General features: G+C 43.8%; 1 protein-coding gene across 3 annotated transcripts in view; it reads right to left on the bottom strand.

Annotated features, from left to right (window-relative positions):
* The window catches only part of LOC135105030 (uncharacterized), a 55,160-nt gene extending 30,482 nt beyond the window's left edge, over positions 1–24,678 (bottom strand). For 2 of the 3 annotated variants that reach the window (XM_064012924.1, XM_064012926.1), the window contains exons 1-2: positions 24,539–24,678; positions 4,016–4,043 (exon numbers count right to left, since the gene is read on the bottom strand). The gene's annotated coding sequence lies outside the window, so the exon portion shown is untranslated. The remainder of the gene's footprint in view (positions 1–4,015; positions 4,044–24,538) is intronic. The other variant, XM_064012925.1, reaches the window with a different exon arrangement.
* Between the last annotated feature and the right edge of the window lie 1,047 nt (positions 24,679–25,725).

Genomic DNA, 25,725 nt, shown 5'->3' with positions numbered 1-25,725 from the left:
ACTCAAGCCGCCGACATCCGAGAGACGACTTGAAAGGGCGGCCTAAGTGGAAGAGGAATGGGAGGAGGAAGAGGAGAGGAGGACAGGGGGAAATAGGGAGAGAAAAGGAAGGAAGTAATGGAAAAATGTGTAGGGAATGACAAGAGAGTAATGTGTAGATACGTTGTCAAAGGTTGTTATGATTCTATTACTCTTCTTCATCCTCCCCTATTCCTCTTCCTCTTAATACACCACCACCATCACTACCAACAACAACAACAACAAAAAGTAGTAGTAGTAGTAGTAGTAGTAGAGGGAGGAGGAGTAGCATTAGTAGCAGTACTGCACTGTTATCAAATATTATCTTGCAGTTCTTAAGGTTACGTTACAAGGCAAGGAAGGCGTCATTCATGGCTTAAGAGAGAGAGAGAGAGAGAGAGTGACAGAGAGAGAGAGAGAGAGAGAGAGAGAGAGAGAGAGAGAGAGAGAGAGAGAGAGAGAGAGCCACTGCATATATTCTGGATTTTTTGTTGGGACTTGTTAATCACGTCGACACACACACACACACACACACACACACACACACACACACACACACACACACACACACACACACACACAGCAAGGGCAGGGGTTCAAAACACGGCAGGAAGCAGAGTCAAGCAGAACTAATTATAATTACGAGGCGTCATCAAAGCCGTGACTGGCAACACTGCTTGCATTGCCCCCTCTCTTGCATACTCTTCCACCTCTCTCTCTCTCTCTCTCTCTCTCTCTCTCTCTCTCTCTCTCTCTCTCTCTCTCTCTCTCTCTCTCTCTCTCTCTCTCTCTCTCTCTCTCTCTCTCTCTCTCTCTCTCTCTTACATATTTAGTTACCACTTGCTTGTCTGCGTCCCTGGGTGTCAAAAGGAGACAGGGAAGGACGGAGGGAGAGAAGATAGGCGGGAGAGAAAATAGGAGTTAGAGATAGAATGAACCAGGCAAACAGGGAAGTGCAAGGGAAGGAAAAAACGGATGATGGCAGGGAGAGAACAGGGCAGGGAGCAAGGGTACTAGGAACTCTGGGAGGAAGGGAAGCAGGGAGGGAGGCTGGGAGAGAGGCGAGCAGAGAGGCAAGTTCCTAAAACATGCACGAGTGTTCATCATTCTCGCTGTCCTCGCCTCCTTCATTACCCTCTCCTTGCTCCGTAATGAATTCACGCTGTGGACACAACCTGTACACATCTCGCTTCTTCCTTTTTATCAGCCTGACCTTGCCTCCTCCTTCAGACCGGACTCTGACCTGCACACAAGCAAGATTGCAACGGTTCAACAACCTCTTGCAACGTGGTGATAAATCCGTTAGATCACCAGTTCACTGCCATGGACTAAGACAGGAGACTCAAGGGTGAATAGTTTAACACCAAAAAGTTGTTAACGCCATCTATATAGGATAAATGTTATTAGAAGAGGAAATGCCGCCATCTGTTAGATTTTTCTGGTATATCTAAAGATATCAAAGATGATAAGTGATTGTCAGCGATGTTTGTGTATATTGTGGCTTCATAACGCTCTCCCCTTCACACACACACACACACACACACACACACACACACACACACACACAATAGTATCTAAGTGATATATCAGCAAAATAAGTAATGCAAAATAGATAACAGAGAATACAAAATAAAACCTAATATAAAATAGCAAAATACAACACACACACACACACACACACACACACACACACACACACACACACACACACACACACACACACACACACACACACACACAAGACGTAACCCTACTGCTTATTATTTTCTTGAAGTAATTCCTTCACGAAGCAGTGACAGTCGGGTCAGTGGGTCAGGCTACCTACGTGCACAGAGGCGGGCTTTGAGGCGCGGGATGGGGCAATGAGAAGAGGTTGCGAGATTAGTGAGGCAGATTATTTTGAGGTTACGTGACGAGGTGGGGGAGGGGGAGGAGAAGAAGGAGGGATGCTTTGCTGAGATAGAACATAGAACGAGATTGCGAGGTAACCTGAGAGTTGAGGTATTAAATCGAGAGAAAGTGAGAGAGAGAGAGAGAGAGAGAGAGAGAGAGAGAGAGAGAGAGAGAGAGAGAGAGAGAGAGAGAGAGAGAGAGAGAGAGAGAGAGAGAGAGAGAGAGAGAAACATAAGAAATAAGGGAAGCTGCAAGAAGCGACCAGGCTTACACGTGGCAGAGAGAGAGAGAGAGAGAGAGAGAGAGAGAGAGAGAGAGAGAGAGAGAGAGAGAGAGAGAGAGAGAGAGAGAAGGAGGGGTGAAAAAAGTGCAAAGCGAGTTTCCAGTCAGGAGAAGCGGTCAAGGAAACGGTTTCCACGGAAACTTTCAAACTTAGTGTTTTCTTTAATTTATTACGTGAATGTACAGGAAATTGATCAGGAAAGTAAAAAAAAAATAATAATGCACGGGAAAATAAATGTGGAACCAGTGATGGAAAGTATTTAAAGAAAGGAAAATGTGCAGTTATGAGCTTGAAAAAAGGAAAATATGCAGTTATGAGTTTGAAAAAAAAAGGAAAATCGGATGAAGTTTCATAGACTGTTGTTGATGTTTTTGTCGTTCTAGTTAGTGTTGTTATTATTGCTATGAGGTTGTTCAGAAAACGCTTAAAAAATTCAGGCAATAGAGACTTGGTTATTATTATATGTGTGTGTGTGTGTGTGTGTGTGTTTGTGTGTGTGTTCTTGTTCTTGCTCATTTTGTTCTTATTCTTGTTCTTGTTTCTTTTATTCTTGTTCTTATTCTTCTTTTTTCTCATTATTATTATGATCATATACACAAGGCTGCGAGCTGGCGTGTCTCGAGGCAGCGGAGCGAGAAGACTCCAGAAGAGAATGATAATAGTGATGATAATAAAAATAATAATGGAGTAGGAGGGGAAAGTATGAAGGGCATGGAGAGGTGAATAGAGAGTGTGCAATACTAATACTAAGATGAAATACTATTACTACTACTACTACTACTACTACTACTACTACTACTACTACTACTGCTACTACTACTACCACTACTAATACCACTACTACTACTACTACTACTACTACTACTACTACTACTACTACTACTACTACTAATAATAATAATAATAATGAAAATAATAATAAAACAATACATTAATACAAAAAACACAAACAAACCTCATGAATAGAGACAAAAAATGACAAAAAAAGAAAGAAAAGAGACAAACGAACAAGAGTCAAACAAAACAAAACATTAAAATAACACAACTCAAACAAATGAAAAACACAAACATGACGCACTTAACCTTTCTTTTCTTTACTTTTCTTTTCCTCTCTCTTTTTTCTTTTCTCCCTCCTCCATCCTCCCGCACTCGTTTTACATAATGTGGTCTGGGGAGCCATTAACCTTTTTATATTATTCACTGTTTCTTTCTTTTTTTCTTTCTTTCTCCCTTCCTAAACAACTGACACTTGACAACACACACACACACACACACACACACACACACACACACACACACACACACACACACACACACACACACACACACAGACACACAGACACATACACATTTGAGACACAAAATTCTGAGACACACTGTTCAGTTTAATTACATCAATGTGGAAGCAAATAAGAAAAAAACTATGCATTCTTGTGTATTGTTTTCATGAGGAGGAGGAGGAGGATTAGGAGGAGGAAGAGGATTAGGAGGATGAAAGAAGAAGAAGAAGAAGAGGAGGAGGATGGAGGAGGAGGAGGAGGAGGAGGAGGAGGAGGAGGAGGAGGAGGAGGAGGAGGACGAGGAGGAAGAGGAGGAGGATATCAGTAACATTATAAGTAAGTGACGAAAGAAAGATTGCAAAGGGATTGAATTTAACTTCGCTAACCTCAATTCTCTCTCTCTCTCTCTCTCTCTCTCTCTCTCTCTCTCTCTCTCTCTCTCTCTCTCTCTCTCTCTCTCCCAGGGTTCGGATCCCCTAAGCGCAGGTTCAGGTGGCACTGGATTCTCTGTGAAGGAATCTGAACCTCTTATCGAACTCACCTGATCCCGGCAGCCACGGAGGACGCCCCTGGGGAAAGAGGAAAAATGGGAGAGTTAGATAGGGCTGGGAAACGTGATGGTGGTGGTGGTGGTGGTGGAAAAGGAGGAGGAGGAGGAGGAGGAAGAGGAGGAGGAGGAGGAGGAGGAAGAGGAGGAGGAGGAGGAGGAGGAGGAGGAGGAGGAGTACATCTCTTACTTAAGAATATCACAAAATAGTCTCGTAAGGGTCAACAGGTCAGCTGATGTTTGTTCCTCCTTTGTATTCATTTAAGGAGGAGGAGGAACAGGAGGAGGAGGAGGAGGAAGAGAAGGAATGGCCATAATGGATATGCTGAGGAAGGCTATTTAGTGTGTGTGTGTGTGTGTGTGTGTGTGTGTGTGTGTGTGTGTGTGTGTGTGTGTGTGTGTGTGTGTGTGTGTGTGTGTGCTAACACTTAGAAAGGGAGGAGGCTCACGTCCACAAAACATTAATTATCATACAATCTCTCTCTCTCTCTCTCTCTCTCTCTCTCTCTCTCTCTCTCTCTCTCTCTCTCTCTAAATATAGGCACTGGCAGGTAATCTTCCCCAGTTTTATATTCACCATGAGTCTCGATGAGTAAAGAGACGCGTGTGTACCCACCTGTCTCTCCTGCCCGTGTGAAGCGACGGCACACACACACACACACACACACACACACACACACACACACACATACCTGTCCGGTTATTCATCTTTATTTTGCTATTCTAACTGTACGTACATTGTCTTTATTTGCATATTTGTTCATTTACAATTCAACAAATAATATTAAAAAAGGCTACACAGACGGACACACGCAAAGAGAGAGAGAGAGAGAGAGAGAGAGAGAGAGAGAGAGAGAGAGAGAGAGAGAGAGAGAGAGAGAGAGAGAGAGAGCCACACACACCCTCCTTTCCTTCATGTATCAGAACAAATCACCTCCTTCACCTTCACAATGTCTCCGGTAATCGCCTAGCCACATGACATCTCCAGGGCGGCAGGTGAACGACAGATGATAGGGAGGAGGGAAGGGGGGCGACTGTGGCACGTGTGTTTCCAAGGGAGGGAGGACGGAATGGAGAGAGAGAGGCAGAGGAGGGGAAGTCGTGAACAGGATAGGTGTGTGTGGAATGGCATGGAAGAATATGAGGAAGGTGAGTAAGGGCGTCATCATCATCATCATCATCATCATCATTATCAATCTTTATTCAGTGGTCCGTGAAAACAAGGCTTGTCATAACTTTTTATTTATTTGTTTATCTGTTTATGAATTTATTTTTGTTTGGCGGAGGTTTCGTCCCGTTTACAACTGAAACATTACTAGCTCTGTTCCTGATGCCCACTCAGTGATTAACAATTTCACACCTGAGCCTTCCCACTCACAACTCCTCTTGCTTCAGTGAACCATTCATTGCACACTCAGCGAAGACTTTATACACTGTAACTTAACGTTCTACATCTTCATCTCACCATAGTGTATAACTATTGGCCAATTCGTAACTGTGGTACATATATCTGATAAAAAGGACAGAATAAGGACAGAATAGGAATAGGATAAGAATCTCCGCTTATATACTAAACCAACACCAACGTGGTAACAAACTCACACTTATATTTTAATTTTTATTTATCTGTTCTTTATTTTTTTTTGTTGTAGGTGTTTTTATGCAACCTTAAGAAGAACGCCGCAACACCAGACAAATGGCCACTGTTATTTTTTCATTCACCAGGATAAATAATTGTTAACTGTCATGTGATACTTTTATACTCGTACTCAGCGTGGGGTCTGTGCGAGTAAATAAACCTGTCCAACTTTGCGAACCTTTCACACACCCAGAGTCGAGGACTGACTGTATGTTACCTGGCTCTGAACAAGTAAACCCGGGGAATTTAGAGACCCTACACTCCCTAAGCAAATCCTGAACAATGGCACGTCAGCAAGGGACACTCGAACAAAACACACCACACGTACGTAAAAGACATAACATGTGCTTAATGAATGATGCATAGATAATAATAATACATAGATAATCTACGTTGTCATTTTACAATAACGGTACATTTATTATGAATATCATCTGCACCTTCATTGCCCCTATTCCTGTCACACACACACACACACACACACACACACACACACACACACATTCCTAGACTGCCAAATAGCTGACATCTGAAGTTTGAACCATAACTCTCTCTCTCTCTCTCTCTCTCTCTCTCTCTCTCTCTCTCTCTCTCTCTCTCTCTCTCTCTCTCTCTCTCTCTCTCTCTCTAATCTTGACGTAAATACTGTCTGGGAGTGAAATAGGACACCTGTTGGAAAGAGTGGAGTGTAGAGAAGGAGAGAAGGGAGAGAGAGAGAGAGAAGGAGAGGAGAGTTGACTTTGAGAGTGATGGATGGGAGTAGCAGAGAAGCATGGAAGGAGGAAAAGGAAGGGGGAGGAATAATTAGATGAAGAGTGAAGGGAAGGATGAGAGCAAGGGACAGGGAAGGAAATGAGGGATGGAGATAAGTAATGTAATGGGAGGAGAAGCAGATAAAGAAGGTGGAAGGTGATGGATGAGGAGAGAAGAGGGTGAGGAAAGGAGGGGAGAGAAGGAAGGGAAGGATGAAAGGGGAAAAAAAGACAGGGAAATTAACAGGTGGTAATTGAAATACAAAGAAAGAGACAGTAATGTAGAAAAAAAAATCATATTGAAAAGGAACACAAAACAGACAAACAAATTCTCTCTCTCTCTCTCTCTCTCTCTCTCTCTCTCTCTCTCTCTCTCTCTCTCTCTCTCTCTCTCTCTCTCTCTCTCTCTCTCTCTCTCTCTCTCTCTCTCTCTCTCTCTCTCTTTCACTTCCATTAGCAGCATCCCATTCGTACCTCTGCTTACTTTTTTTCCTCATTAAGGAGGTGAGTCAAACAGGTAAGACAGCCACTACAGGTAACCATGATTGGACACACCTTGCCAGCCAGCCAGGTGAGCAGAGACGAGCTGGCCTTTTAAGTGTGGAGGAGGAGGAGGAGGAGGAGGAGGAGGAGGAGGAGTGTCTAGTTCCGATGCTAGTGTGTCGAGAATACTAATTGAGTTATTGTGTATGGTAGTGATAGTGGTGGTGGTGGAGGTGGTGGTGGTGAGGGTGGTGGTGGTGGTGGTGAAAGTGGTGGTGTTTGCTTTGTTTGGCTTTATGTGTTATGTATGTGTGTGTGTGTGTGTGTGTGTGTGTGTGTGTGTGTGTGTGTGTGTGTGTGTGTGTGCGTCTGTCTATCTGCCTCTCTCTTGTGTCTCTTTTGTTTGCTTTTGACATTCATGTATCATCCTAACTTTGCCCTTTCATCCTCTTCCTTTCTCTTCTCCTCCTCCTCCTCCTCCTCCTCCTCCACTCTCCTTATCTTCCCCTCCATTTCACGGTTCTTACTCCAAATCTCTCGCCCTTTCCTTCCCTCTCTCTTTCTCACTTATCTCTTACATCCTTCCCTTCCACACTCACGTCCCTTTCCTCTCAGACTTTCTCTTCCTCCTCTTCTTCTTCTTCTTCTTCCTCCCCTCCCAATCTCCTCCTAAATACAAGAAACACGTAGGATAGAATGAGAGGAAAAAAAATGGATATACATAAATAAGTCTAGGATATGTTGCAAATATGGGGATTTTTAAGCTCATTAATGTCAACGTTGGGAGCGAGCAAGAGGGGAGACTTTAGGGAATGAAACAAGAAAGGAAGTAGTGAAAAATTATGAAGAATCCGTGGAGGCAGTACGTGCAAGGGAAAAGTTGAAAGGGATTAGCAAAGAGTTGAAAGACGGTGGCAGTTTAAAGTGATACTAAAGCCAGAGAGAGAGAGAGAGAGAGAGAGAGAGAGAGAGAGAGAGAGAGAGAGAGAGAGAGAGAGAGAGAGAGAGAGAGAGGCTAGAGCTGGTGGTCTCCTTAGAGGTTTGTTGAGAAGTCACTGGTTTAAAGTGATATGGTCAGAGAGAGAGAGAGAGAGAGAGAGAGAGAGAGAGAGAGAGAGAGAGAGAGAGAGAGAGAGAGAGAGAGAGAGAGAGAGAGAGTTCGTGGTGGTCTCGCTATCATCCCTTTCGAGTGCTTGTCATAAAAAAAGACACGGGAATGAGGAGAACGAGTGGTAGTGGTGGTGGTGGTGGTGGTGGTGGTCGTGGTGAGGAGAGGAGGAGGGGAAAGGAATCCTCCCTCAACCTTCTCTTCCACTGCCTTCAGTAAGGCCTCGACTTGTTGCCTCGTACTGGTGTGTTGTACAGGTCTTTCTTTCCCTACGTCATTCTCACCACCACCATCACCATCACGACCACAAGCACTGCTGCTAACACTTTTACTTCTACTATTATTAATCTACAACAACAGCAACAACAACAGCAACAACAGCAACAACAACAACAACATCAACAACAACAACAACTACTACTACTACTATTACTACTACTACTTCTACTACTACTACCACTACTACTACTACTACTACTACTACTACTACTACTACTACTACTACTACTACTACTGCTGCTGCTGCTGCTGCTGCTGCTGCTGCTGCTACTACTACTATTACTACTACTAGTACTACTACAATCCTAATCACCACCATATCTACTGCTTCAGCTATACTTCCACTACTACTACTACTACTACTACTACTACTACTACTCTTCCTACCACTACTACTACTGCATCCACTACCACTACTACTACTACTACTACTACTACTACTACTACTACTATCGTCATCACCACCATCACTACTGCTTGAACTATATTACTACTACTACTACTACTACTACTACTACTACTACTACTACTACTACTATTACTACTGCTGCTGCTGCTGCTACTACTACTACTATTCCTACCACTACTACTACCACTGCTATCGTCATCATCACCATCACTACTGCTTGAACTACACTACTACTACTACTACTACTACTACTACTACTACTACTTCTACTACTACTACTACTACTATAAAAATAACAACATAACAACACCTAACAAGAAAAGAAACACCATGTCCTTGACCTTTAAACTGATAATGACAACAAAGTTAATAATAATCTTAATAATATAAGCAACAGGGCCTCTCTCTCTCTCTCTCTCTCTCTCTCTCTCTCTCTCTCTCTCTCTCTCTCTCTCTCTCTCTCTCTCTCTCTCTGCGCACCATACTTCATAATCCTGACCTCCTCTTCCCGCAGTTATTCTCTCATCTCCTCCTCCTCCCCCTCCTCCTCCTCCTCCTCCTCCTCCTCCTCCTCCTCCTCCTCCTCCTCCTCCTCCTCCTTCTCTAAGTAGCAGGTTTAGCATGGCACCACGTCAGTACATCTATGCACCGTCACCGTCACACCGGCATCGTCACTCCTTGTAGTATATCTTCTTAATCTTGCGCGACTCAGCGTATTTGGAGATTAAGTGTATTCTGATCCTGCTATTGATAAAGGGTTACTCGTGTGTATGTAAATAGGTGGGTTATTGTTAGTGTTGTTATTATGTAAGTTTGTGTATAAATGAGGAGTAAAGAAATGGTTATATAAGTTTTGTGAACAGCACTATAGAGTAAAATGGTAGGTTAGGTTAGGTTAGGTTTGGTTAGGTTAGGTTAGGTTAGGTTAGATTATGTTATGTTAGGTTTGGTTAGGTTTGGTTAGGTTAGGTTTGATTAGGTTTGGTTAGGTTAGGTTTGGTTAGGTTAGGTTTGATTAGGTTTGGTTAGGTTAGGTTTGGTTAGGTTAGGTTTGGTTAGGTTTGGTTAGGTTTGGTTAGGTTAGGTTTGGTTAGGTTAGGTTTGGTTAGGTTCGGTCAGGTTAGGTTTAGTTTAGTTATGTTGTGTTGGGTTAGGTTTGGTTTTATGTTATATTCGGTTAGGTCAGATTAAGCTACGTTTGATTATGATACGTTAGGTTTGGTTAGGTAAGGTTTAGTTAGGTTAAGTAAAATTTGATTAGGTTAGGTTAATTATAACATCAGTGGTATATAAATAAGAGTTAATTATAACAAAACGAATCTCAAGTATGATAAAACAGAATGAATGAATGAGTGAATAAACACTAGACAGTGTTTACAAGTGGCATGATGTATGAAATAATTAACGTGTGTAATAGATACGCAAGCAAGACACACGAATAGATGAAGAAAAAACACGCAGATAAACTTTGCAGATAGCATGAAATATAAACAATGATTAAAAAGTCATTATGAACTTGTTACCAGCTCCCTTTGCATCTCTCTCTCTCTCTCTCTCTCTCTCTCTCTCTCTCTCTCTCTCTCTCTCTCTCTCTCTCTCTCTCTCTCTCTCTCTCTCTCCCGCAGTAACGGAAAGGAAGCCGTAAATTTGCGTTCAGAAGAAATATTTCCAAACGTGCTTGGTTTTCTCTTCTTTTTTTTTTCCTTGTGTGTTTTTCTGCCTGGTTTATGAGGTGCCGGTGACCTTGTGGCTTGGGAGGAGGAGGAGAAGGAGGAGGAGGAGGAGGAGGAGGAGGAGGAGGAGGAGGAGGAGGAGGAGAAGGAGGGAAAGGAAATAGGGATAAGAAAAGGTGGTGAGGGTAAAGGGTGTGAGAGGAAGGTGGGAAAATCGGATATGGTAAGGGAAAATGAGACGAAATATGCGAGGGGAAACGGAAAGGAAGAAAGGGAAGATGACGGAGAGAAAAAAAAAATTAAGTGAGAACAGAAGAGGAAGGAAGAAAAGGAAGCAGGAAAGGGGTAGAGAAGTGAAAAGAGCAGAAGAGGGTGAGAACTTAAAAAAAAAATGTCATAGAAAAGACAGACGGTGAAGGAACAAGAGAAAGGATATGAAGGAAGGAAGGAAAGGATAAAAAAAGAAAGGAAGGAAGGGAGGAAGGAAGGAAAAAAAGGGGTAATATGAAGAAGAGAAAATGAGGAACAGGAAGGGTTTAGCTTGACCACACCCCGGAAACAGTTAGCAAGAGAGAGAGAGAGAGAGAGAGAGAGAGAGAGAGAGAGAGAGAGAGAGAGAGAGAGAGAGAGAGAGAGAGAGAGAGAGAAAATGTAACATGATCTTGGATGTTAAGCTTAAGAGATGCATATGTTTCTATTTTCTGCCTCCTCCTCCTCCTCCTCCTCCCCCTCCTCCTCCCCCTCCATCTCTTCATCTTTACTTAAATGTTTTTTTTTTCTTATATTTCTATTGATCTTACTTCCGTGTTTTCAACATTCCTTTTATAATGTAATAAAACACTAAATACCACCACCACCACCACCACCACCTCCTCCTTCTTTTCTCTAATCACTTCTATTATTGCAGCTGTTGTTTATTTGACTCCTTCTGATACTACTGATAATACTACCACCACCACCACCACCACTACTACTACTACTACTACTACTACTACTACCACACCATTACATTAAAATTTCGGCAACGTTTCTTCTTCCACATTCCATCACCTCCTACTCCACCTCCACCACCTCCTCCTCCTCCCCCTCGTCTTCCACATGCCAACTTCTTCCACTCATATTCTCATCAAGACTGTACCCTTTTACCTCTCTCTCTCTCTCTCTCTCTCTCTCTCTCTCTCTCTCTCTCTCTCTCTCTCTCTCTCTCTCTCTCTCTCTCTCTCAATTAAGTTAACACTCCCTCGTCTCCATATCACACTACCTCTACATTCCTCTACAGATTTGGACCCTACTGTTATTCCTCTTCTTTCTCCTCTTCTTCTTACTCCTCTTCTTCCTCTTTGTCTTCTTGCTCTTCTTCATCCTCCTCCTTTCTAACCTACTTACATCTGCCTCCTCTTCGTCTATCTTCCTCATTCTATTTTTATCCCTTCTCCTCCTCTTCCTCTTCTTTCCTATTCCTCTTCTTCCTCTTCCTTCCAACCTCTGCTCTTTCCATTTCTCTTTTGTTGTTTTCTTTTACCATTTTCACCTGCATTTTTTTTCTATATTTTATTCCTCTTTTATGTTCCTTCTCGTACGTGTTTTCATCTCGCCTCCACATCTTCCTCCTCCTCCTACTCCTCCTAGTACTCCCTCCCTCCCTCCTCCTCCTCCTCCTCCTCCTCCTCCTCCTCCTCTATTTGTTCTATCTGCCTCATCACTACCCCCCATCCCTAAGCCCCTCCCACTTGTCCCAACAACTTAGTGCACCTTCCCTAACTAAGCCTTACTGTCCTCTCTCTCTCTCTCTCTCTCTCTCTCTCTCTCTCTCTCTCTCTCTCTCTCTCTCTCTCTCTCTCTCTCTCTCTGAAATATCAAAGTTTTAGTAGTTTTGAAGTATCGTCTCCAATATTTCAATAATTTCTTTTCAGATACGTGTAGTTTCTTTGAATATATAACGTATAAGAAAGAAACGAAGAAAAGAAAAGGAAAAATGAGGACGAGGAGGTGGATGAGAAAGAAGCAGGAGGAGGAGAAGGAAGAGAAGGAGGACAAAGCAAGAAAGATGAGACAGTTGATATGGAAAGTGAAAAGGAAGAGACTTACATATACATGATACATGAAAGGACCGAATGACCAGTGGCCTCTCTCTCTCTCTCTCTCTCTCTCTCTCTCTCTCTCTCTCTCTCTCTCTCTCTCTCTCTCTCTCTTTACTTTCTTCCTTCCTCCCTCGTTCCCTCCACCTCCTAGATGCGCTCAATAAGACAGAAGAGAGAGAAGAAGGAAAAAAAAAGCAAAGAAACATGGGAAGAAGGAGAGGGAATAATGAAGAACACGGAATAAGGAAGAAGAATTATGAATAGGAGGAATATGCATGAAGATGGTGATGGTGGTGGTGGTGGTGATGGTGGTAGTAGAGGTTACAAAGTTGTTGATAATGGTGATGGTAACATAACAAAAAATGGTGATAGTGGAGTTGAAAATAGTATTGATAGTAAAGGTTGAAGTGGTGGCGGTAGTGGAGTAATAGTAGTAGTAGTAGTAGTAGTGGTGGTTAGTGGCAGTAGTAGTAGTAGTAGTAGTAGTAGTAGTAGTAGTAGTAGTAGTAGTAGTAGTAGTAGTAGTAGCAGTAGTAGTGGTGGTTAGTGGTATTAGTGGTGGGCAAACTCTCTCTCTCTCTCTCTCTCTCTCTCTCTCTCTCTCTCTCTCTCTCTCTCTCTCTCTCTCTCTCTCTCTCTCTCTCTCTCTCTCTCTCTGCAGTGAAGCTAACGAGAGAAAATACCCTTCGTTGATTGATCCAAATTTGAGAGCCTCCCATCAGCGGGTCTTCTCACTGCTCTTGTATCTGTATATTGATCGCAAACCTGAACAATGGAAGGCCTTACTTCTTTTTTATCCATCTCCTTTTATTCTTGATGATCGTTTCGCAGTTATCTTCTCAAGTTATCATTAATCTACTTTTTTCTCTTCGATTTTTTTTTCCTTCCTTATTTTTTTTATTTTTCTTGGTTACCTGTTTGCATTTTAGTATTAATTTATGGTTTCCTTTTCGCTTTTTCTTCATTCTTTTTTCATTCTTTTTTTTTATTATTGTGGATATATTGATCTTTATATCCCCCACTTTTCATCAATTTCCTTTTTTCTCTTATTCTATTTTTTTCGCTCTTATTCTTAAAGATCTGTTTGATTTTACCTTCTCAAGTTTTCATTAATTGACTGTTCTCTTTTCGATTTCCCTCTGCTTTCAATATTCTCTTGTTCTTGATAATACTTCGTCTTTATCTTCTCTCCATTTTCATTAACTACATGTTTTACTCCTTTGTCCTTTTAAAGAATTTTCTTCAACGAATTACTTTATCTTTTAATTTTTCTTCTCTCTTTTTCTCCACCCATTTCATAAATTCGTACTTTCATTTAAGGAATTAGTGAAAGAGGGAGGAGGAGGAAAGGAGGAAGTAATAGGAAGGCAGGGAGGGAAGGAGGGAGGGGAGGGGAGGCTGTTTGAGGAAAACGAGGAAAGGAAATAAGGAAAGGAAAGGGGAGGGAGAGGGGAGGGAAGAGGAGAGGAAATGAAAGGAGGAAGGGAGACGAAGGGAGAGGGAGAGGAGGAAGAGCGGGTGAGAGGAGCGTTTGAAGCAGGCATTTAGCTACTCTGCGATAACATCCAATTTATTACGAGGAATAAAGTGGCGGAGGAGGAAGAGAGGCAGGGCAGGGAAGAAAAAGGGAGAGGGGGAGAGGAAGGAGAGGAGAGTGGAGGGAGAGTAACAAGACCCAATCAAGATAATTAACTCCTTACGCTTTTTTATTTCTAGTTAAGTTAAATATCGTTTTGTGATACTTGGCTTTTAAATTTTAGGTTTTGATTATGATTGAAAGTGTTAAGGTACAAATTTTTCTTCCTTGTTTTATAGTATGATTTTTTTTTTGTAGGCATGTCTCACGCTTTATATTGATGATTATTTGACAAGTGCATTTCAAATAGACCGCCACCTGCAACCCATTAGCTCTCTCTCTCTCTCTCTCTCTCTCTCTCTCTCTCTCTCTCTCTCTCTCTCTCTCTCTCTCTCTCTCTCTCTCTCTCTCTCTCTCTCTCTCTCTCTCTCTCTCTCTCTCTCTCTCTTTTTTTTTGTCAGATTCTGTTCCTCTTATTTTTTTACTCTGTCTCGTTGCCTCTTGCCTTCCTCTGCATTGCATTCCTCCCCTCTCCTCCTCCTCTTTCTTATCTTACACCCACATTCCCTTTAAACTTCCTCCCTCACTAAAATTCTTCAAACTCACTACAACCGCACTTCAACATTCTCTCTCTCTCTCTCTCTCTCTCTCTCTCTCTCTCTCTCTCTCTCTCTCTCTCTCTCTCTCTCTCTCTCTCTCCATTCAATTTCCTTTTTTTTATCTAGACCATATTTTACTCAATTTGTCCTCCTCCTCCTCCTCCTCCTTTTCCTCCTCCTCCTCCTCCTCCTCCTCCTCCCACTCCTCTTCTTCTTCCTCCTCCTCCTCCCCCTCTGTCCTCGTTGTCATCGTCCTCTAAATTAGGAAGCAAAGTTTTCACAAGAGACAGCTGAAGGACGCGCCTGCACACACACACACACACACACACACACTCTCTCTCTCTCTCTCTCTCTCTCTCTCTCTCTCTCTCTCTCTCTGCTGCGTTGTTTATGCTTTAACATTCACTTTCTTTTTTTTTCGTTGAGTTATATTTTCTTTTAATTTCCAACAAAAACAACAAGAAGATTAGCATCTGAAACTGTCCCCCGAGAAAAAAAAAAAAAAAGAAAAAAAACGAAGTAAAAATGTTGTTCATTCTTTATCACTGTTTGCTTTTTTTTTGTCCTTTTCTTTCATTCTGTGTTTTTTTATTATGATTTATTCTTAGTTGCTTTTTCCATCATCATAAAGAAAAAAATACTTGGTTTGGATGGATCGAGAGTGGCGCAAAAAAAAAAAAAAAAAAAAAATAGTGGATGAATAAACAAACAGATAAAGATAAAATAAGAGTATTAGTGAACACCAACGCACCAGGACTTTTAAATCTTCAAGGACTTGCATACCTGCATTCACACCCACACACATTATGCCCACACACACACACACACACACACACACACACACAAACACAGTTACGCCACCAGCTTCTTCCAACTCATTTACTCCTTCATCTCGTTCTCTATTTCTCTGCCTGCTTCTCCTCTTTCTTCTTATCCTTTCGTATTCTCTCTCTCTCTCTCTCTCTCTCTCTCTCTCTCTCTCTCTCTCTCTCTCTCTCTCTCTCTCTCTCTCTCTCTCTCTCTCTCTCTCTCTCTCTCTCTCTCTCTCTCTCTCTCTCTCTCTCTCTCTCTCTCTCTCTCTCTCTCTCTCTCTCTCTCTCTACATCACACCCACTTACATCCTTCCTCTACTATCACACACACACACACACACACACACAGCTGCATGCGTGACCCCGCCCATTAATTCTCCCTCACATGCCGGTCACCTCGTTTGCGCCGCCTTGTGCTGCCCCCAGATAAGCAACATCACGCTGCGCTATCTTGCAAACCATCGTCAGGAGGGGAAAACACAGAACAACAACATCAGAGAGAGAGAGAGAGAGAGAGAGAGAGAGAGAGAGAGAGAGAGAGAGAGAGAGAGAGAGAGTGTGAATTGAATGTGGGCGAAGTGGAATTGGGTGTGGTGTGGTGTAGAGAGAGAGAGAGAGAGAGAGAGAGAGAGAGAGAGAGAGAGAGAGAGAGAGAGAGAGAGAGAGAGAGAGAGAGAGAGAGAGAGAGAGAGAGAGTAAAGAGATATAAAGGAGGAAAAGTGTGGGAAGACATGAGAAGAATGTAATTAAGTATTGTAAAAGAGATGAGGAGAATGACAAGGGGAAGAAAAAAATGTCGTTTACATAATGCGCTGTGGAATAAAGGAGAAGGAAGATGGAAAGATGGGAATTATGGTTAAAAATACAAGACAAAGATGGAAATTTTAAATACCATCGCATTCCATCCACTCAGTCCACCTTCTCGCCACTCCCGTCGCATTCCACCCACACATCCACCTTCCCGTCACACCCCATCCTCTCAGTCAATCTTCTCGTCACATTCTACCTATAAGTCCACCCACAAATCCACTTACTTAGTCCACCACATACTACCCACCAAATCCATATTCCCATCACATTCCACCCACTTAGTCCACCTTGCCATTACATTCCCCTCAATTGGTCCACAACATTCTATCAACCAAATCCACTTTCCCTGTCACATTCCAACCATCCACTTATCGACCTCCACATTCCACCCACCCACTTGTCCACCCCCCGTAAGAGGGAATGACGAGGAGTGTTAGAGAGGGAGTCCCGCGGTCACGTCACTGCTCCCAGGTGGTGAGGTGAGCCGGGCAGGTGCCTTATACGTCACCTGTGTCATTAGGCAAATCACCTGGACGCGCCCTTTCCAGGTGAGGGGCTCCATGGCTCCTGAGGCCTTGTGTGTCTCCCTCCCTCCCTCCCACCCTTCACATTTCCTTCCTCCCAGCTTTCCCACCCTCATTCCTTCTCCCTCCTTACATCTATTCGTCTTCTCCCCCCTACATCTATTCGTCCCTTTCCTCCCCTTGCCTCTCGCCTTTCCATCATTTCGGTCCGTCTCATACTTTCTCCCTCCCATCCAGTCTCTCTCTCTCCCCTTCCTTCCTCTCCTTACCTATCACCTTTCCGTTAGTCCCTCTTTTACCTTCCTTCTTTTCTTCATTTTCCTTCCTCCCCTAAAAACCTTTCCTGATCTTGATCTGCCTTCTCACTTTTCTTCCTCCTCTCTTCCTTCCACCCATCACATTTTTTTCAATTTTATGTGTTTCTTCCTCTTCCTTTCGTCTCTCTTCACTTTCCCTTTTCCTTCCCTTCATTCTTTGCCAAACCTTAACCATTACTCTGTCCATACATTCCCTCATTCCCTCTTTCCTTCCTTCCTTCCGTCCCTTCACCTCTTCATCCTCCCCTTCCCCCATTCACTCCCAACCCTTTCCGTCATTATGCCCCAAACATCACCATCCCTTCATCATACATTTACTGCCACCACCATCACCACCACCACCACTCACCACCACTGCCACCACCGCTATTACCGTCTCTATTGCCATCATCCCTCATCACCACCACTACCAGCACCAACCCCTCCATCGTCATCACTACTCCACCCACCACCGCCATTATCTTCCTCCCTCTCCCCCTTAATACCGCTCATAAGCTTTATAAAGGACTGGGTAAAGGAAGAGAGTAATATAATACCCAGTATCTTTACGAGAAAAAAAAAAAACAGGCAGATTATTATTTTTTTCCAAACTTAGCTTTTTCTTGTATTCTCATTAGTAATCTATTCATTTATCTTTTTTTCTTTTGTTTTTCTATCAAGTAAGTTTTAAAACGGTGATTTGTAAGTTTTATGTCTTTATCTGTTTGTTTATTTTATTCTGTGACCAAATGTGTACATGTTTTTTTTTTAATATGCTGTAATGGAACATCAAGCAGAGAATTTGTGAGTTGAGAGAGAGAGAGAGAGAGAGAGAGAGAGAGAGAGAGAGAGAGAGAGAGAGAGAGAGAGAGAGAGAGAGAGAGAGAGAGAAGAGCATACACACACAACAAGTTAATGCTTTGTGAGTCACGGGTCAAGGTTGTGATGATGACCGTGCTGAGGCAAAAACTACCTCTCTCAGTCACCATTGTAGCCTTCCCTCCCTCTCCTCCTCCTCCTCCTCTAACTATTTCTGCTTCTTACTCTTCTCTCCTCAATTCGGTCTCGTCCCTGTTTTCTTCTTAATAATTCCTCCGTTCTTTTAATTTCCTTCATCCACAATTTTTTTATCCTGTTTTCTTCCACTTTGTTATTTTCATCTTCCTCCTCCTTCTTCTCCCTCTCTTACCTAACACGCAAGATAATACATTTAGCGTGTAAGAGATAAGTAAGGATTTCTACCTCTCCCTCCTCCTCCTCCTCCTCTTCTTCTTTGTCCTTTACATATCCTCCTCATCTCATAGTCCAGTCCTTTCCTTTTCTTCCTACACTCTAACTCTTATCTTCGTTTTCCCTCCAAATCTTTTATCTCATTTTACAGCTTCATTCTGCTCTCTCTCTCTCCTCCCACTCCTCTCTCTTGCTTATCTTCGCACCTTCCTTTTCTCCTGCACCTATTCGTCTTCACTCTCCTTATACTACATTAAAAAAAAAAAAAGGAGAGAAAAAATATTCCTAGTCCAGTGATAAAAATCTTTGTTGTCTGTCAAAAGGACCCGCCGGTGAGATGTAAACCGTCAGGAAAAATTACTTCCATCAACTGAGAGAGAGAGAGAGAGAGAGAGAGAGAGAGAGAGAGAGAGAGAGAGAGAGAGAGAGAGAGAGAGAGAGAGAGAGAGAGAGAGTCGTGTGTGTGTGTGTGTGTGTGTGTGTGTGTGTGCGAAAAAAAAAATGACTAAACTGACTACGTACATTTTTTTAAGTGTGATTTTCTCTCTCTTCTTTTTCTTGTCTACTGAAATAAAGTAACAGAAGCCAAGTTTTATTTTAATTATTACTATTTTTAGCTTTCTTAGATTACGTAAAAAACATGAAATTAGGATGTTGTAACTAGGAAGCTTTAAGAGATTAAGAGTTTTCTCACTTTATTTATAGTGACGATTAATACTCGCTTACTTTGGCCACATGCCGAGATACCCCCCTTTCTTCTCCTCCTCCTTCTTCTCCTCCTCCTCCTCCTCTTTCTTCTTCTTCTCTTCTTCCTCCCCCCGCTGCTGTCTCCCGCTCCACCTCATTCTTATTTTACTCATCTCTACTGCATTGTCATCTTTATTATTATCATTAGTGTAGTAGCTGTAATAGTAGTAGTAGTAGTAGTAGTAGTAGTAGTAGTAGTAGTAGTGGTAATTATGGTAGTGATGTCATTTTTGTTACTACTACTACTACTACTACTACTACTACTACTACTACTACTACTACTACTACTGTTACTGCTACTACTACTACTACTACTGCTACTACTGCTGCTATTACTACTACTATCTCTGCTACTACCACTACTTTCATTAAATTTACTACACTACTACTACTACTACTACTACTATTACTACTACTATACCACCACCACCACAACTACGACCACCACTGCTCACGAGATGGTTCCTGTGAGACCCTGTGGCCGGGAAGTGTTTGATGAGTACTAAACGTTTCGCACGCCGGGGATTTGAGTTCGAAGGTTAACATGCCATTAGCGGGAGCGGCATCCATAGTGGGGCATTATTATGGGTGGCGTGTGGCTGCGACGCCTTATGAGGAGTATAGGCAGGACATGCGTGGATACTTCATGTGGGAACGCACCTCTCTCTCTCTCTCTCTTTCTCTCTCTCTCTCTCTCTCTCTGGTCGATGCATTTTATTGTTCTCTATATTGTTTTTCGTGCCGCCTGCTTGCATTGCTTTTTACATTGCTGGTAAGAATAGTAGTAGTGGTAGAGGTTGCATTAGTATTAGTGGCAGTAGTAAGTGCAATGATATACCACTGTAGTACTATTCTTGATCATGCTCGTAGTAGTGTGGTAGCATTCCAAAAGTCGTAGCAGTAGTCGCAGTAGCAGTATTTGTAGTCATAGTTGTTGTTGCCTTAGTAACACACACCACACGCCACAGACAGCACCCCTTACATCCTCCCTCTGCCCAAACAGGGAACAGACACACTACATTACTGGCTTTGACGCAACACCCTTCAACACTTCCAAAACGTCTCCCTTTTTCTTATCCCTCAGGCCTTCACATTTTCCAGGTCCCTCAGTGGCGCCATATGACCTCATTGCTGCGGCGCCAATCCTCAGTCAAGTAATCCTTCACCCCAAGCAAGCAGACAAGGACAAAGGAAGGAGAGAAGAATAAACATCACACCCTTCCATCTTCTAGTCTCGCTCCTAACAGCCACGCCCTCCCACACCCCCATCCTTCACCTCCTCCTCCTCGTAAGTTCGTGTCAATCAGATAAAATCCTGAGTCTCCAGGTTGGGTGGGAGTTGCCTCATGGGCCGGCCAGCTACGGACGTCCGCCTCCCTCAGATACAATCGTGATAGGAAAGATAAGGGGTGCCCGCAGGACCTGATATTCCTAACGCCTCACGCCCCGCCACTGGCCACACTAATACCCAATACTCTCATTACTATCCAGATAATTTCGCCACCCACTCTCAAAAATAGGCATTGTTAGACGGTTCGTATTATAAGACGTCGGATTGAGGGAGTTTCGCTGTATTGATTTCAGACTGCTATGGCATCTCGAGTTTAATGGAGCAGAGCAGGTTAAGAGCACACGGCAGCAAAAAGAGTAGTCAGTAGTTCAGACTTATTAATGTTTATATTTTGATCTTGGTTTATTCAAATGAAGTAATCAGTGTCATCTTGTCATTGGCAGTCAAGAGGTTACTGAGCAGGACTCGAACACGCCGCATCATAGCACGTCTGGTACCTGAGGACTTTACCGAACATAGTCCCTTCGGTTAGTAATGACTAAATGACATGTTACTTCATCTTAGTTACCTTAGACGACTTTACAAAATTAAAATATAAATACAAGCACATAATGGTTTCAGTTGGGCTTCCAGAAAAGTAAGACTACTAGTGTGGCGTTGCTGTATATCTCCTTGGCGTAATGGTAACGTTGGTGCCTCATGTTTCAAGTGTCGGGGGTTCGATTCCCAGCCACTCCTCGTAAATGTTTCGACTTTCATGGCTGTCTCAAGCTTAAGGCGGCAGTTTCAAGATTTTCTCACACGAAGATTGAATTCCTTTGATGTTTACTGCAACTGAAACCAATACTAGAGTCCTGAAAAAAACAAATCACTTTCTGTAGCGTGACGCACCCTTAATAAGACTCGAACACTGTATCCGTAGCCTCAAACACCCTTTCTAAGACAAGAATACCATACCATACCTTGAAATCCCTTACTTACACATGAACATAATAACTGCAGAGTCAAACACCCTTACTAAGCTGGGAACACCGTATATGTAGCCTCAGACATCCTTGGTCAGACAGGAACACCATACTTGTATCGCCAAACACCCTCGAGAAGACAGGAGCGCCGCATCTGAAGCGCCGAACACGACTTGGCTTTTAAAGGAGCATCGGATACGTGGCACTGAACATCACAGTCAGGCGAGAACAGCGTGAGATGCGTCAATGTCAGTGAGGAATGCAAGGCGTCAAGCAGAGGAGGTCTCGAGAGTCGCCTGCCAAAGATGAAGCAATAAAATGTTTTCGCTACATTAAGTTATGATCTGTCAGTGATAAAATAGGAGCGATATACGTATGCACTTGTCTATTGTATTTCCCCCGCGTACGTCGTCGTGAGGTCAACGCACTAGTAACACTTTTGTCTTGATTGAAAAGTGTTACAGAAAATGCAGGAGTTGAGGACTGCGTCAAATGCTGAAAGCTTTTATTTGAATTGTTGTTGTGCAATGTTTGTGTGTGTGTGTGTGTGTGTGTGTGTGTGTGTGTGTGTGTGTGTGTGTGTGTGTGTGTGTGTGTGTGTGCGCGCGCAAGAGTCTCTAATATCAAATGGAGAAGCAGGTCAAATAAACACAGTAGAATGCAAAACCATCAAACAACGCGCGCGCGTGCACACACACACACACACATACACACACACACACACACACACACACACACACACACACACACACACACGTATCCACCACCACCACCACCATCCACCAATGTATTCAACAACCACCTTCATCCATTACCCTCCTCCGCCTCCTCCTCCTCCCATAATAATGTATGCCCAGCGCCTCCCATACATACACCCTCCCCCACGCAGCATTCCACACCCCTGTATGCCACTTCACTTCATCGCCTATACATAAAACATCAGCAGGACAAAGAGCGTACTTCATTTACATGCAGGTTAATTGGCACGTAAAGTTCACCGCTGGGAACTTAATGAGGAGGCGGTTTTGTAAATATTTAGCGATGTGTGCTAAATAAATTATGATTTTTTTGTACTTTTTGGGTGTTATGTTTGACTAGGGTGTCTTTTCTCCGTTAACAGAGAGTGATTCCTCCAAAGTTGTTTAGTCGTAATGTAGTATAAAGAAGAAGAGGAGGAGGAGAAAAAAATAAATGTTTAATGTGTTCCAAAATATTTCATTCATTCAATAGTTAAGTGTTGTCTCCGTAGATTTTATTACTTATCACTTACTCTAAATGCAACTGTTCGTCTCCTCCTCCTCTTCTTTCTCCTCCATTGCTCCACGAATACATCTTCTGTATACATTTTTATGCTTTCGTTCATCAAAGGTATGTTTCTTTCTGTGTGTGTGTGTGTGTGTGTGTGTGTGTGTGTGTGTGTGTGTGTGTGTGTGTGTGTGTGTGTGTGTGTGTGTGTGTGGGTGTTGGTGTGGGCGTACGTATGTGATACCTTATCGGTTTCTATATCACACACAGTACTTCACAATGTCTTTCCACGTTATCTAAGAAATGAGGAGGAGGAGGAGGAAGAGAAAGATGATGATGAAGATGATGTTAATGATGATGATAATGATGATGATGATGATGATGATGATGATGATGATGAGGAGGAGGAGGAGGAGGAGGAGGAGGGGGAGGAGGAGGAGGAGGAGAAGGAGGAAGAGGAGGACGAAGATGAAGAGGATAAGGAAGAGGAGGCTGAGAAAAAGGAAGATGAGAAGGAAGAGGTGTACGATGACGATGATGATGAGAAGGAGGAGGAGGAGCAGGTGTATAATGATGATGATGATGATCATGATGATGATGATGATGAGGAGGAGGAGGAGGAGGAGGAGGAGGAGGAGGAGGAGGAGTATGATGATGAGAAGAAGAAGGAGGAAGAGGAGGAGGAGGAGGAGTGTATGTGTAGATTGCCACTTTCCCAGAGGTGACAGGTCTTCATTGCTCTCTCAAAGCATGGAGGAGGAGCAGGAGAAGGAGGAAGAGGAGGAAGAGGAGGAGGAGGAGGAGGAGGAGGAGGAGGAGGAGGAGGAGGAGGAGGAGGAGGAGGAGAGAGGAAGCAATAATGGTCAGTCGAAGTAGCAGAAGAAGAAGAAGAAGAAGAAGAAGAAGAAGAAGAAGAAGAAGAAGAAGAAGAGGAGGAGGGGGAGGAGGAGGAGGAGGAGGAGGAGGAGGAGGAGACTACAGTGGCATGCGAGGAAGAGAACAGTGTGGTGCAAGGAAGACAGCTTCAATAAATCAAAGAACCCGAAACTTACCATGCAAGCAAAGTTTAGTGAACTAATATTTATTCAGCGCCAAGAAGAATGTGAAAACGAAACTCACTAGACTCTCCTATCCATTGCATAACACACACACACACACACACACACACACACACACACTGTTGCTTTCCCGCTCAGTCACGTGCCACATAACGTATCCTTCAGTACAACAATATAATATTCTGCCCGCATGTCCTCTCATCCATCCATCCATATCCTTAACCAGACCCTCCCGCCCCTCGCCCTCTCACTCTCAGGAGGCTGCCTCTGCCTCCCCGCGACCTGGTTTCGTCCTGGCAGTAAAGGTGCCGTCATTCCTGCGTTATTGCTCAGATGAAACCGATCAGGCAAGGTATGCACTTCCCGACCCTGTTACTATTCTCTCTCTCTCTCTCTCTCTCTCTCTCTCTCTCTCTCTCTCTCTCTCTCTCTCTCTTGAGGCGAGGGTACGTGTATAGAGTAAACAAAATAACAGTGTTTACGTGTTTCTAGCTATCTTTTTATTTACATCATGGTAGGTTAAGATTCAGTGCAGTACCTGCTTGCGTCAGTACTCGCTCGTTCAGGTCACTGGTTCGTCACTCACAAATGAGTCAGCATCGGTTTCAATCACCTATCAGCAATTTGTGTATCTTTCAGGAGCCTTATCGTCTTGTTCAATAGAATGAATGACTTTCCCATCAGTATTCACTTTACACCTTCACGCTACCCATAGTTTTGCTTAACACCGCTCTGCATATTTTGGTGCTCAGGAAGTAAAGTGAAGAAATGGATATGCCATCAACATTGTCACGTATGTTGAGGAAAAATGTGATTCTGGTCTCTTTTTCTCTTGCCATCTAAGCATGACACTGTGTGGGCATTGCATTGCTATCCCAGTAACCAACCCGGATGTAAGTCACCACAACCACCTGCATCAGCATGCCACACAAATACTCACCGCCTGTTCACGCGTCAGCCGCTGAAGTCAGCAGGTCCTCCCTCGCACGCTACCAACACACCACTACTTCCTGGCGCACCGTCCGTTCACTTACTCGTAAGAAGCGACAAAGCTGCACCACTGAACTTCAAGTGCATGACACACAAAACTAATACCAGTTATGCACAGCAAGATTCGTTTTTCTCAGCCTCCGGCAAGTGACACGCGGAGCAATGAAGTCCGCAGCCCGCCACGACCCTCCACAAGGCACGTGCACGCTAAGGCAACTGATTGGCGACCACCACCACAACATCCATCACCAGCAGGAGCGCGGTGCGTCACTCACCACCATCACCAGAGCTTCCCCAACACTGCCTTTGAGACCCCCGCCGCCCGGGCAGCCGACACCCGCCTCCCACCACGGCCAAGGTCCCGGCATGTAGTTGCCAGGCGCTTCCACCGCGGTGAAGGCGGTGGGCATTTTTTTACGGGCGTCATCTGAGTCTGAGCGAGGATAACGCGCATTTCATGACTCCGTGGTGCCGGCGAGGTCACTGCTGCCCGGGAGACGCGTGGGGCACAGGGGTAAGCGCCCCGCTGCCCGACAGATGCACGGCTGGAGGAGATGGTTGGCTGGTAGGGGGTAGGCAGGTTTCGTCTCGACCACTGGTTCCCGGGCAGACTTTGGGCCACACATGCCCGGTGCGACGCTTGGCTTTTCCTTCGTTGTTTTGCCGCTTGTCGCCTGGGCGGTGTAAGTCATGCAAGCTCGTCCCATTGATAGCAAAGAGAAAAGTTCCTTTCGTTCATTCTTATCTTATCAGGAGGCACAGTGACGCCTCACCCAACATGCCGCGCGCCGCGCTGCCCCGCGACACGTTGGGACCGCGTGTACATGATTGACAAGGCACGCCTTACACTGTGCACCTCCCCTTAAGTCCCCATGTACACCAGATGCCATTGTCGTGGTACTGAAGGATGTCTTCTAAATGATTATTTGTTATTCGAGAAAGGTTCTGTCCCACGTTCTTATCAGAGGACAGAATAGTATTTTCCTCCACTTAATACCTGGCCTCAACAGAGAGGTTACAGGCAGATAAACTCGCTACAGCCACGGACATTGTGGGTGTCCCTTCGACCTTTCGTATTCAATGTCTACTCTTAGGGACTTGATGGTGCACCTTGGGCAGCGAGCCACACGTCCTCAC

The sequence above is a fragment of the Scylla paramamosain genome, chromosome 11 (assembly GCF_035594125.1).
Source record: "Scylla paramamosain isolate STU-SP2022 chromosome 11, ASM3559412v1, whole genome shotgun sequence".
Taxonomy (NCBI): Eukaryota; Metazoa; Arthropoda; class Malacostraca; order Decapoda; family Portunidae; genus Scylla; species Scylla paramamosain.
The sequence above is the reverse complement of the archived record's forward strand: the minus strand, read 5'-3'. Positions and strand labels throughout refer to the sequence as shown.